This window comes from Salmo trutta, unplaced genomic scaffold, assembly GCF_901001165.1.
Source record: "Salmo trutta unplaced genomic scaffold, fSalTru1.1, whole genome shotgun sequence".
In the NCBI taxonomy this organism is placed as follows: domain Eukaryota; kingdom Metazoa; phylum Chordata; class Actinopteri; order Salmoniformes; family Salmonidae; genus Salmo; species Salmo trutta.
This window is the reverse complement of record NW_021823091.1, coordinates 37,237-50,000: the sequence shown is the minus strand read 5'-3', so window position 1 is coordinate 50,000 and position 12,764 is coordinate 37,237. Positions and strand designations below refer to the sequence as shown.

The window sequence follows — 12,764 nt, the reverse complement described above, 5'->3', positions numbered from 1 at the left end:
GTGTTGCTTTTAGACAGTAGATCTAACTTACTAGGCAAACTAGGGCTACAGATCTAATTATATTTAATACAATTTTGAACTTTGTATGTCGCTTTTCAACAGGAATCTCAAAGTGCATTAAAAGTAAAACAACAACAAACAAACCAAAATGTAAATGATGAAGATTTAAAGTCTCAGTTGGCTTGAGAAGAAGTGCAGGTTTGGAAAGGCATGGAGGTTCAGTGGAGGGGGCATTGATGGGACAGCCAATGAGAAACAAAGACAGTCTGAAACAGCCCATCACACCTGCTTCTCTGAATAGTCAGTCACTCCATTGGAGACGCTGGCTCTGGTCCCTCCGTAGCCAGGAATGCAGCACCCACCTGGGTGATACCACGGCTCCTGAGCAGTCCCTGACCTTCCTCTGGACACAGCATGCAGTCCTTGGTGTAATAGTTCCAAACAGATTATTTGAATCCAAACAGCCAACCAGCTACCTATCCTTTCAAGCCAAAATAGTTTCATCATGATTCGCAACTCTTGAGAGTCGAAGACCACCGGATATAGTGATCAAACCAAAAGCCAACCCCCCCAAGAAATATATCTTTACAGAGCGCTTTGCCCTCGGCTACCTCACAGTGCCATGGCAACCACACACCACAGTCAGGGTTCATTCTGTCTATGAGGTTCTTCTAATTTTGAAGCTTGTAAAAAAGCATGCAGTGTTTGGCCTAGTCTTGCCTGGCGTGGGGTGATGTACTGTAGGAGATTTCTAGAGGATGTGCTTACAAGAGTTGAACAGGGAGTCTGGTACTCTGGTTGGTGTTGTATGTATGTTTTATGTGTTGTGTATGTGTGTTCATATAACTCTGGCCTCACACAGTAGACAGTGTGTTTAGTCTGGATAGTCAATGGTGCTCATTAATAAAACGTTCTCTAATGTTGAGCCGTATAGCAGTAGCCATTAGCTCGTGACTGGGAGCAGGTGAACATATGGTCTGGGCTTTATAGCAGTAGCCATTAGCTCTGTGAAGACTGTGAGCAGGGTGAACATATGGTCTGGGGCTGTATAGCAGTAGCCATTAGCTCTGTGACTGCTTGTCAGATGGGACATCATATGGGTACCAGGATGAGGGCCCAAAGCGATAGCAGGGTCCTTACGGTGACATCGGCTTTGGGTAAACACGCACAGCATACACAAAGAAAGCAGTCTGGACATAGTGGAGGACAGTTGGTTAAATTCCATTTCAATACCATTACGTCCATTCAGTTGCTCATTAAAATATGAAGCAGCATTTGAAGAATTGAGTGTAGTGTAATGAATCAACAATAAATCAATAATCATTACATTCTAAAAAGGAATGGACTTTTTCTAATCAAGATTTCACTCCAGTCTCTCCCTGAGTTTTTAAAATATAGACTAGAAATAGGAAGTGGACTAATAGTGCATCTCTAGGAGCGACCATTATGTACAATTTCACCAACTCAGTGAGATTGTTGTGGTTGTTTGGGTTTCTGATCGGAGGTTCTGTTCATCTATCAATCTGCACTCTCTACTGCTCTTCTACTGCCTCTTCTACTGCCTCTTCTACTGCCTCTTCTACTGCCTCTTCTACTGCACTCTTCTACTGCTCTTCTACTGCCTCTTCTACTGCTCTTCACTGCCTCTTCTACTGCCTCTTCTTCTGCCTCTTCTACTGGCCTCTCTCTACTGCCTCTTCTACTGCACTCTTCTACTGCCTCTTCTACTGCCTCTTCTACTGCACTCTTCTACTGCCCTCTTCTACTGCCTCTTCTACTGCCTGCTGCTGCTTTTGCATGTTAATTTAGAGTTGGGATTTAACATGCTTTTCTCTCTCCTCTTCTTCTCCCTCCTCTGCTTTACTCTCCTCTCCTTTACTCGCCCTCTCCCATACCTGCTCCTCCCCTCCTTCCTACCTCTTCTGCCCTACCTGCTCCCTCCCCTCCTTCCTACCTCTTCTCCCCTACCTAGCTCCCTCCCCTCCTCTCCCCAACCTGCTCCTCCCCTCCTCTCCCCAACCTGCTCCCTCCCCTCCCTCCTACCTCATCTCCCCACCTGCTCCTTCCCCCTCCCTCCCCTACCTACTCTCTCCCCTCCTCTCCCCCTACCTACTCCCCCCTCTCCCCTACCTGCTCCCTCCTCTCCTCTCCCCTACCTGCTCCCTCCCCTCCCTCTCCCCAACCTGCTCCCCTCCCCTCCTCTCCCAACCTGCTCCCTCCCCTCCCTCCACCTCCTCTCCCTACCTGCTCCTTCCCCTCCTCTCCCCTACCTGCTCACTATCCCCTCCTCTCCCCTTACCTACTCCCCCCTCTCCCCTACCTGCTCCCTCCTTTCCTCTCCCCTACCTGCTCCCTCCCTCCTCTCCCCAACCTGCTCCCTCCCCCTCCCCTCCCTCCTACCTGCTCCCTCCTCTTCCCTACCTGCTTCACATCCCCTCCTCTCCCCCTACCTACTCCCCCCCTCTCCTTTCCTCTCCTCTCCTCTCCTCTCCTCTCCTCTCCTCTCCTCCCCCTGCCATAGCCCCATTGCTTTGTGGGCTGACTTATGTAACTCCTGCCGGCTACAGCTTTGTTCCTCCCTCCTCCGCTCCTTTCTGGTCAGGTACCACGTCTCCTTATTCCTACTCTTTTCATTGTGGGGCTCTGAATACTTAGCATGCGTAGTGAGTCTAGTCTAGTCCCAGATCAGTTATCACTGCCTCCATCGTCTCTCCCAGCCTTCCATCTCACCTCGCTCCCTCCATCTTGCTGGAAATGTTTGTGTGTGTGTGTTGTGTGTGTGTGTGTGTGGTGTGTGTTGTGTGTGTGTGTGTGTGTGCAGGGGGGTCAGGGGTTCTATGTGGGTATATGCATCTCTGTGGGTATATGTGTGTTGTGTACATGCCTGCGTGCTATTTGTTACACTCTGTATGTGTGTGTTGCAATCATAGTGTTTATTCATATGTGTGTGTTAGCATCAAGATGTTGACATGTGACAAGACAATGAGGCGAGCCAATAGACTGACCGTGACTGGGTCATCATATCACACCCCAGTGACCCTGAATGACACCTCTGCAGACCAATCAAAATGCCCTATTTAAGCTGTCAGGCCAGTGAAGCATTTTTCCACAGCTGCAGTAGTATTACAGTCCAAACCTGCCATGTACCCTGCAGAGCTAACCAGCTCCAGTTCCATATCTGTCTTTTCCCATTGTTATCTTACTGTGTGCATGACTGCAGCTCATAGACAGACAGACAGACAGGTATTTCAGCAAGGTATTTCACATCAGCGGCAGACAGAGGTTGTCTGGCACGCTCTCTCACACATGCCAACTTTGTCTCAGAGCATTTCGTTATATTTTCTACGTAGATCCGAGACGCTCCAATTAGTATGCTATGTTACATTTCGTATGGTATGTATTCATTTGTGGATGTCCATCATCCATTTCGTATGATATGTTACAAATTACAATTTGTATCATACAGTATGTTATGAATTTGCAAAATAACAATATGTTTACGAATTTGAAAACATATGATGTTATGAATTCCAATTTGTTGTGGCTACGTTGGCTAGGTGGCTAATTCTAATGTTAGCTCGCTGGCTAACTTTAGCTAGGGATTAGGGTTAAGGTTAGGGTTAAGATAAGGAGTTAGGTTAAAGGGTTAAGGTTAGGGTTAGGGGAAAGGGTTAGCTCACATGCTAATTACTGTAGTTGCAAAGTAGCAAAACATTAGTAAGTAGTTAAAATGTTGCTATTTAGCTCAAACTGTAAAGTTGTTTATGATGAGATTCGAACACGCAACCTTTGGGTCGCGTTATAGTCTGTGTAGCCTACAAACTTACACAAAACTGTTCTAACTACTGCATTCCCTGTCTTAGTAATCATAAGCACAATTTAACGCTATTTTTTTAGGAGGGAGTATGCTGCATGCAGCTATTTACGTTTTACACAAATACACTACATCACCAAAAGTATGTGGAAACCTGCTCATCGAACTTCTCATCCCAAAATCATGGGCATCAATATGGGGGTTGGTCCCCCCTTTGCTGCTATAACAGCCTCCATTCTTCTGGAAAGGCTTCCACTAGATGTTGGAACATTGCTGCAGGGACTTGCTTCCATTCAGCATTAGTGATGTCGGGCACTGATGTTGGGTGATTAAGCTTGGCTTCCAGTCGGCGTTCCGATTCATCCCAAAGTTGTTCAGTGGGGTTGAGTCCAGGGTTCTGTGCAGGCCAGTCAAGTTCTACCGCACCGATCTCAACAAACCCTTTCTGTATGGACCTAACTTTGTACATGTTGAAAAAGGAAAGGACCTGCCTCAAACTGTTGCCACAAAGTTGGAAGCACAGAATTATCAACAATTGTCATTGTATGCGTAGCGTTAAGATTTCCCTTCACTGGAACCATTATTCCTCCTCCACCAAACTTTACAGTTGGCACTATGCTTTCGGGCGGTTAGCGTTCTCCCTGGCATCTACCAAACCCAGATTTATCCCTCAGACTGCCAGATAATGAAAAGTAATTAATCACTCCAGAGAATGCTTCTCCAGGAATCCAATGGTGGCGAGGCTTTTACACCACACCCGCCGATGCTTGGCATTGTACATGGTGATGTTAGGTTTGTGTGAGGCTGGCTCAGCCAGTAACCCATTTCATGAAGCTCCGACGAACAGTTATTGTGCTGACGTTGCTTCCAGAGGCAGTTTGGGACTTGGTAATAAGTGTTGCAACCGAGGAGAGATTAATTTTAACTATGTTACACGCTTCAGCACTCGGCGGTCCCGTTCTGTGATCTTGGATGTGGCCTATGACTTCGCGGCTTAGCCATTGTTGCTCCTAGGACATTTCCACTTCACAAGTAACATCACTTACAGTTGACTGGGGCAGGTCTAGCAGGGCAGAAGAATTGACGAAACTGAACGTGTTGGAAAGGTGGCATCCTATGACAGTGCCACATTGAAAGTCACTGAGTTCTTCAGTAAAGCCATTCTACTGCCAATGTTTGTTTGGAGATTGCATGGCTGTGTGCTCGATTTTATACACCTGTCAGCAACGGGTGTGGCTGAAATAGGCCCGAATCCACTAATTTGAAGGGGTGTCCATATACTTTTGGATATATAGTCTACATCAGTGGCGGTTCGGTGCCTTTTAGATGAGGGACATGTCCTTATTTCTATACAGCATATTGGATGACAGTCATTCATATTCCATTCACCCAGTTCAATGTAACATTGATAGGTTAAGAACTACTACATGATACTACAATATCCCTATACCCATCATGAGGTTACTACAAACCTAGCGTATGAATGAAAGTTTACAGCGTAGATGCACACATGTTGAGAGTAAAATTTGAGGTGACAGACAGTGACACATTCAAAACCGCCTTGCAAACTCTTGCATGCATCTAGCTGAGCTAGGGTGTAATCATTAGTCTAACTGTTGCAAATTAGAGTTTCTATTGGACAAATCCAGGTATGTTTATCCCTGTTTAGTTCCGTTTGCTTATGTTTAAGAAAAGTTTTACAACAGAATCGGCGGAATGAATACACCCCTGATCACACGTAAACACAGATCACTTTCATAGCAGCCACGTTGTATTCCTTCTCGCATCTATGCGCTCTCCTCCTCTCACCTCTTCCCTTCACTTGTGGAAATTCCACAAATAAACTTTTAATGAGGCCACACCTGTTAATTGAAATGCATTCCAGTTGACTACCTCATGAAACTAGTTGAGAGAATGCCAAGAGTGTGCAAAGATGTCATCAAGGCAAAAGGTGGCTACTTTGAAGAATCTAAAATATATTTAGATTTAAAACTTTTTTGGTTACTACATGATTCCATGTGTTATTTCATAGTTTTGATGTCTTCACTATTATTCTACAATGTAGAAAATAGTACAAATAAAGAAAAAACCCTTGAATGAGTCGGTGTGTCCAGACTTCAGGCTGCAGGTGTTTTTTTCCAGCTGTTCAGAAATATGAGGCAGAGACATCATAAGGGGTTCAGAAGAGAGGAGTAAAGATCGAAACATGAAGGGAGGGCGAGAGTGAGCAGCATCTCTGTTAGAATAAAGAATGGTGTGCTTAAATTAACACACACGCAGAACGGGATCTGGATCCTTGGCTTGAAGGAAGAGGTTTCTGGAGGGGCGGATTTTTTTTATAGTCTATAATCTGTTAAAGATAAAGTAGTCTTTGGTCTGTAAAGATAACATAGTCTTTGGTCTGTTAAAGATAACATAGTCTATGGTCTGTTAAAGATAACATAGTCTTTGGTCTGTTAAAGATAACATAGTCTTTGGTCTGTTAAAGATAACATCGTCTGTGGTCTGTTAAAGATAACATAGTCTATGGTCTGTTAAAGATTCTATGGTCTGTTAAAGATAACATAGTCTTTGGTCTGTTAAAGATAACATCGTCTGTGGTCTGTTAAAGATAACATAGTCTATGGTCTGTTAAAGATTCTAGGTCTGTTAAAGATAACATAGTCTTTGGTCTGTTAAAGATAACATAGTCTTTGGTCTGTTAAAGATAACATAGTCTTTGGTCTGTTAAGATAACATAGTCTTTGGTCTGTTAAAGATAACATAGTCTTTGGTCTGTTAAACATAACATAGTCTTTGGTCTGTTAAAGATAACATAGTCTATGGTCTGTTAAAGATTCTATGGTCTGTTAAAGATAACATAGTCTATGGTCTGTTAAAGATAACATAGTCTTTGGTCTGTTAAAGATAACAGTCTTTGGTCTGTTAAAGATTCTATGGTCTGTTAAAGATAACAGTCTTTGGTCTGTTAAAGATTCTATGGTCTGTTAAAGATAACATAGTCTTTGGTCTGTTAAAGATAACATAGTCTGTGGTCTGTTAAAGATAACATAGTCTTTGGTCTGTTAAAGATAACATAGTCTTTGGTCTGTTAAACATAACATAGTCTTTGGTCTGTTAAAGATAACATAGTCTATGGTCTGTTAAAGATTCTATGGTCTGTTAAAGATAACATAGTCTATGGTCTGTTAAAGATAACATAGTCTTTGGTCTGTTAAAGATAACAGTCTTGGTCTGTTAAAGATTCTATTGTCTGTTAAAGATAACATAGTCTTGGTCTGTTAAAGATAACATAGTCTTTGGTCTGTTAAAGATAACATAGTCTGTGGTCTGTTAAAGATAACATAGTCTTTGGTCTGTTAAAGATAACATAGTCTTTGGTCTGTTAAGATAACCTAGTCTTTGGTCGTTAAAGATAACCCTAGTCTTTGGTCTGTTAAAGATAACCTAGTCTTTGGTCTGTTAAAGATAACCTAGTCTTGGTCTGTTAAAGATAACCTGGTCTGTGGTCTGTTAAAGATAACCTAGTCTTTGGTCTGTTAAAGATAACCTAGTCTGTGGTCTGTTGAAGATACATAGTCTTGGTCTGTGAAGATAACATAGTCTTTGGTCTGTTAAAGATAACATAGTCTTTGGTCTGTAAAGATAACATAGTCTTTGGTCTGTTAAAGATAACATAGTCTATGGTCTGTTAAAGATTCTATGGTCTGTTAAAGATAACATAGTCTATGGTCTGTTAAAGATAACATAGTCTTTGGTCTGTTAAAGATAACAGTCTTTGGTCTGTTAAAGATTCTATGGTCTGTTAAAGATAACATAGTCTTTGGTCTGTTAAAGATAACATAGTCTGTGGTCTGTTAAAGATAACATGGTCTGTTAAAGATAACATAGTCTTTGGTCTGTTAAAGATAACATAGTCTTTGGTCTGTTAAAGATAACCTAGTCTGTGGTCTGTTAAAGATAACATAGTCTATGGTCTGTTAAAGATTCTATGGTCTGTTAAAGATAACATAGTCTATGGTCTGTTAAAGATTCTATGGTCTGTTAAAGATAACATAGTCTATGGTCTGTTAAAGATAACATAGTCTTTGGTCTGTTAAAGATAACAGTCTTTGGTCTGTTAAAGATTCTATGGTCTGTTAAAGATAACATAGTCTTTGGTCTGTTAAAGATAACATAGTCTGTGGTCTGTTAAAGATAACATGGTCTGTTAAAGATAACATAGTCTTTGGTCTGTTAAAGATAACCTAGTCTGTGGTCTGTTAAAGATAACATAGTCTATGGTCTGTTAAAGATTCTATGGTCTGTTAAAGATACATAGTCTTTGGTCTGTTAAAGATAACATAGTCTTTGGTCTGTTAAAGATAACATAGTCTTGGTCTGTTAAAGATAACATAGTCTTTGGTCTGTTAAAGATAACATAGTCTTTGGTCTGTTAAACATAACATAGTCTTTGGTCTGTTAAAGATAACATAGTCTATGGTCTGTTTAAAGATTCTATGGTCTTTAAAGATAACATAGTCTATGGTCTGTTAAAGATAACATAGTCTTTGGTCTGTTAAAGATAACAGTCTTTGGTCTGTTAAAGATTCTATGGTCTGTTAAAGATAACATAGTCTTTGGTCTGTTAAAGATAACATAGTCTGTGGTTCTGTTAAAGATAACATAGTCTGTGGTCTGTTAAAGATAAACATAGTCTGTGGTCTGTTTAAGATAACATAGTCTTTGGTCTGTTAAAGATAACATAGTCTTTGGTCTGTTAAAGATACACATAGTCTATGGTCTGTTAAAGATAACATAGTCTTTGGTCTGTTAAAGATAACATAGTCTGTGGTCTGTTAAAGATAACATAGTCTTTGGTCTGTTAAAGATAACAGTCTTTGGTCTGTTAAAGATTCTATTGTCTGTTAAAGATAACATAGGTCTTTGGTCTGTTAAAGATAACATAGTCTGTGGTCTGTTAAAGATAACATAGTCTGTGGTCTGTTAAAGATAACATAGTCTTTGGTCTGTTAAAGATAACATAGTCTTTGGTCTGTTAAAGATAACCTAGTCTTTGGTCTGTTAAAGATAACCTAGTCTTTGGTCTGTTAAAGATAACCTAGTCTTTGGTCTGTTAAAGATAACCTAGTCTTTGGTCTGTTAAAGATAACCTAGTCTGTGGTCTGTTAAAGATAACCTAGTCTTTGGTCTGTTAAAGATAACCTAGTCTGTGGTCTGTTGAAGATAACATAGTCTTTGGTCTGTTAAAGATAACATAGTCTTTGGTCTGTTAAAGATAACATAGTCTTTGGTCTGTTAAAGATAACATAGTCTGTGGTCTGTTAAAGATAGCATAGTCTGTGGTCTGTAGAAGATAATTGATCATCCAATAAGATACAGTCTATGGTCTGTTAAAGATAACAGTCTATGGTCTGTTAAAGATAACGTAGCATCCAAGTAGAGACAGATTGGAGGAACCTTTTAGTGTTCCTCCCTTCAAACGCTCTGGTTTATAATTAACCCAGCCACCCGTATGAGTGTGGATTACGCTGTTGACACAATCAAGCCCACAATCAAAACAGACACTTCATTTGGACGGCATGTGCCCCGGCTTTGAACAAATCATTCCTTTAAATGGGGCTTGGATGAGAGAGAGAAGAGAGTGATGCGATTATGCACGCCTCCACATCTCTCTCTAGACTGTGTCTGTCTGGGGTGAAAGAGAGGATAACATCCATGTGTGTGAGAGAAAGGGAGACAGACAGAGAGAGAAATAGAGAGCGAGAAAGAGAGGGAGAGCGAGAGAGGAGTAGAGAGAGAGAAATAGACAGAGCGAGAGAGAGGGAGAGCGAGACAGGGGTAGAGAGAGAGAAATAGACAGAGAGAGAGACAGAAAGGGGAGAGAGAAAGATGGGTGGAGAGACGGAGAGGAAGGGGAGAGAGAAAGATGGGTGGAGAGAGAAAGAGAAGGGAGAGAGAGAGAGAAAGAAAGGGAGAGAGAGAAGGGTGAATAAAGACATTTCAAATGTCATGTTATGGACAAAAGGGAAAATAAATAAACATTAAATGTTGGTTGTATTTACAATGGTGTTTGTTCTTCACTGGTTGCCCTTTTCTTGAGGCAACAGGTCACAAATCTTGCTGCTGTGATGGCACACTGTGGTATTTCACCCAGTAGATATGGGAGGTGTATGGGTCTGTATAATCTGAGGGGAAATATGTCTCTCTAATATGGTCATACATTTGGCAGGAGGTTAGAAGGTTCAGCTCAGTTTCCACCTCATTTTGTGGGGAGTGAGCACATAGCCGGTCTTCTCTTGAGCGCCAGGTCTGCCTATGGTGGCCTTTCTCAATAGCAAAGCTATGCTCACTGAGTCTGTACATAGTCAAAGCTTTCCTTAAGTTTGGGTCAGTCACAGTGGTCAGGTATTCTGCCACTGTATACTCTCTGTTTAGGGACAAATAGCAATCTAGTTTGCTCTGTTTTTTTGTTAATTCTTTCCAATGTGTCAAGTAATGATCTTTTTGTTTTCTCATGATTTGGTTGGGTCTAATTGCGTTGCTGTCCTGAGGCTCTGTGGGGTCTGTTTGTGTTTGTGAACAGAGCCCCAGGACCAGCTTGCTTAGGGGACTCTTCTCCAGGTTCATCTCTCTGTAGGTGATGGCTTTGTTATGGAAGGTTTGGGAATCGCTTCCTTTTAGGTGGTTGTAGAATTGAACGGCTCTTTTCTGGATTTTGATAATTAGCGGGTATCGGCCTAATTCTGCTCTGCATGCATTATTTGGTCTCTTATTTGCATACAGTCATTATTTGCATACAGTCTCAATTTGGTGTTTGTCACATTTTGCAAATACTTGGTTGGTGAGCGGACCCCAGACCTCACAACCATAAGGGCAATGGGTTCTATAACTGATTCAAGTATTTTTAGCCAGATCCCAATTGGTATGTCGAATTTTATGTTCCTTTGAAGGCATAGAAGGCCCTTCTTGCCTTGTCTCTCAGATCGTTCACAACTTTGTGGAAGTTACCTGTGGTGCTGATGTTTAGGCCAAGGTATGTATCGTTTTTTGTGTGCTTTAGGACAACGGTGTCTAGATGGAATTTGTATTCGTGGTCCTGGCACCTGGACCTTTTTTGGAACACTGTTATTTTTGTTTTACTGAGACTTACTGTCAGGGCCCAGGTCTGACAGAATCTGTGCAGAAGATCAAGGTGCTGCTGCAGGCCCTCCTTGGTTGGTGACAGAAGCACCAGATCATCAGCAAACAGTAGACATTTGACTTCAGATTCTAGTTGGGTGAGTCCGGGTGATGCAGACTTCTAGTGCCCTTTCCAATTCTCTCTCTCTTTTTGCCCCCCTCTCTCCACAGTGTTCACCCCTAAGGTGATGGGTGTGGCGATAGCCCGCTATGACTTCAGCTCCAGGGACACCAGAGAGCTGTCTCTACAGGAGGGAGACGTAGTGAAGATCTACACCAAGTCAGGAGCCAATGGCTGGTGGAGGGGAGAGGTCAGCGGCAGGGTGAGTGCCCCCCCGCCCCCCAGACGCCAATCAGTTTCTTCAGTCAATCACCTGTCTGTTATATTCCTGTTGAGTCAGGGAGAGAGACTCACATACAAAACAACACACAAAACGTACAGTAACACCTGATTCTCTTTACAGTGGGATAGATGGGGTGGTGTTATCTAGTAACGCCTGATTCTCTTTACAGGGGGATAGATGGGGTGGTGTTATCTAGTAACGCCTGATTCTCTTTACAGGGGGCTAGTACAGGTTATCTGGTTAACATGCTAACAGTCAGGTGGATGAATGCTCACCTGATGCAAGCATCTGTAACAACAGTCCACACAACCCACACACCCATTACCCCCATACACACTACTCCCCCTTTCATTTCTCATTGCCTTTCTTATTTTTTTCCGCAGGTGGGCTGGTTTCCATCTACCTATGTGGAGGAAGGAGAGGAGTGAGTCATGGAGAAAAACACAATGAAATGAAAGAAAAAGGAAATACAGAGAGACTGAGAGACCGACAGAGTGAACCGGTTGGCTGTTAGGCCTGAACTGGACATTCTATGGTTTATCTGACTGCTAGCTGAGAACTTGACATTCTATGGTTGACCCTCCTATTGGCTGTTGCCTCAATAACGACCCAGAATCCTCCTGGGAGAATAGAGGGTTCCTAGATGGAATAGTGACTGGTTCTCTCTGGTCTGCCTCTTCAACCAGACTAGTGACTGGTTCTCTATGGTCTGCCACATCAACAGACTAGCAGCTTGGCTGTCAGCATGGGAAGGACCTTTGCCAGAACGCAGATCCCTACTTCCCTCCATCCCTCTCTCCCTCACTTCCACCTCTCTCCCCTAACTCAGCTACTGCAGGTTGTCTCTTAAATGCCGCCCATCCAATCCATCATCCGCACCACTCAGGATAAGCTAAGACTGTCTAAGGGAAAGAGAAAAGAGAGAGCGAAAGAAGAGACTGAGAGAGGAGGGGATTTGCCACCAACCGCAGGGCTTCGTCTGTCCTGACCTTGCCTGTGTTGCTCTGTTCCACTTACCTTGGGTGATTATTGATGACTTGATGCAGCGGCATCCCCATTCACTCACACACACACACACAAACACACACCACGGCTGGAAACGCTGTCATGAAACACCTCCCAAACCCATCCCCACAGATTACATAACTGAACACAACACACACACACCCACTTCTCCCCATACAAACCTCCCTGTGTTGGGTTGTCTTTGCTGTTAGCCGCCCCATGTTCTCATCTCTCCAGCTGTTACAGCAGGCTGGGTACGGGGCTTGTTGCGGTGTGCACCCCGGAGGGCATGAAGCTTGGCCCAGTGATGTACTGGGCTGTACGAACCACCAACCACACTCATTAGCGCCTTAACCGTCAGATGCTAAGCAGTTGCCATACAGCATTGATATAACCGGTCAGGATGCTCTCGATGGTGC

At 42.9% G+C, this 12,764-nt stretch overlaps 1 long non-coding RNA gene across 1 annotated transcript; it reads left to right on the top strand.

The window, feature by feature from the left end:
- The first annotated feature begins 2,523 nt into the window (after positions 1–2,523).
- On the top strand, positions 2,524–11,803 carry LOC115188814 (uncharacterized). Its single transcript, XR_003876609.1, has 3 exons — positions 2,524–2,602; positions 11,168–11,319; positions 11,724–11,803. It is a non-coding gene; the product is annotated as an uncharacterized LOC115188814 (long non-coding RNA).
- The last annotated feature ends 961 nt before the right edge of the window (positions 11,804–12,764 follow it).